The sequence below is a fragment of the Pteropus alecto genome, unplaced genomic scaffold, assembly GCF_000325575.1.
Source record: "Pteropus alecto unplaced genomic scaffold, ASM32557v1 scaffold761, whole genome shotgun sequence".
NCBI classification, from domain to species: Eukaryota; Metazoa; Chordata; class Mammalia; order Chiroptera; family Pteropodidae; genus Pteropus; species Pteropus alecto.
In genome coordinates, this window is record NW_006431558.1 from 1,420,717 (window position 1) to 1,422,573 (window position 1,857).

Below are 1,857 nucleotides of genomic sequence, written 5' to 3' on the forward strand. Positions count from 1 at the left end.
GATGATTGACCTTTGAAGTACAAAACATCTTTGATCAAACCTCAATTTATCTATTTTTTCTTTGGTTGCAAGGTGTTTTTGTTATCACATCTAAGAACCCATTGCCGAACCCAATGTCATGAAGCTGTGTTTTCTTCTAGAAATTTTATAGTTTTAGGTCTTAGGGTTTGTCTTTGATCTATTACTTTTTGTATATCGGTATAAGATGGGAAGCAGTAATATTCCACTGTTTCATCCTGTATGTGGTTAGCAGTGCCATTCACATAATATAGGAACTCTCATTGCAGTTTACTCAGTTAATCCCAAGGGATGAATACAATTTTGTTTTTAAAGTGGGTAAAACTGAATTATTATATGAAGCAGTAGAGATAAGCACCTCTTTATTATGTTTACATAAGTTTTAAATCTTGAAGGCCCAGTTTTAACATATGTTGGGCCATATTAACGATTTTGACTAAGCTTCCATGGAATAACATTTCATCAAAAAAATTCATAAGGGTCAAAGACTTACCTTAAATTTATTTTTCATTGTGTCAGGGATCTATGCCTAAGATGGGGTATTTTGGGGCACTGGGTACAATGACTATGGGAAATTTAGGCAAGGTAATAGTTAAAGTGAGGTACATCCATTTTTCTCTATTTTTACTTTTTAATAATTATAAGGGAAATGTTTGAATTTAGTGGGGTCCCCAGTATAACCATAATTTGAGTTCCATATTGTCTATGAAGCTTTGTCAACTAGAATATTTTAGCAGATGTTCAATTCAATTTAGAACTTATATTGTGGAGGCACAAAGCCAATCAGTCTCCCTTTTTATCTTTTCAATATATAAATTTTTTAATATATAAATTTTGTTACATATTTGTTATATAATTGTACATGCACATATAACATAAGTTTTGAGTACATAATTTAATACATATATATAAATTTTGTTTCATACAAATATATAAATATTGGCTTGAATTATGGGTCTTTTAGTTTTGTGCATATATAATTTATATGCATTTATAGTAGTTACATATGTACATATTTTATTTATTTACCTTTTATTTTCTCTCTGGTATCTAGGGTTTAATTTTTCATTGTTGTTTTTAAATCAGTAAGCAATCTAAGACTACCATTATGTTTGCTAGACCTGACAGTTACTTAGTACCTAAAGTTCTTTTTCTGGAAGCGGGGAATTGCTACATGAAGCCCTGGTCTTTATACATTTGGTCTCCTGTCTTTCTTTTTCCTTTTTTTTCAGGTGTTTACCTGATGAGCTGCTGGTGGTTCTGAGTGGCCCCTGCCGTGAGCTGTGGCTTCCCTTTCCAGACTGTCCCTATCAACTCAAAGGGACTGGAGTCTACATCCAAGCAAGCTGCGTGGGGGAATCCTGATTTTATAAGCATTTAGTTTGCAGGAAGATGCTCTCACATGTTGACAGACAGTGGCACTCAAGAAAGCCCAAGTACATTGACAAGATTTTCAAACTGACTTGAGAAAACTGAGGTTTCTTAGGGGGAGTGAGAACAAAATGTTCCTGTCCCCTTTCCTTTTTCACGTTTAGTGAAAACTAAACTGAGCCACTAATCTCAAGATGAGACCTCTCATGTGGGAAGCCGTGGGTCTTCGGGCTGCGGAGGCTTGGTTGCAGGACTGGGTGTTTTGCCTGTCTCAGACATTGCGGAGCCCTACTTCCTACTTCCTACTTCCTACTTCCTTTAACTTTCATCACTTCCTCCCCCTAAGCACACACCCCTTAGGCTGTCAATAACCCTCACCCCATCCCCTTAGACCCAATGGGCATGTGGCACCACCTACTCGGACCATCCAAGAGCCAATGCGCTTGTCTTCCGCCCCCAAACCCCACC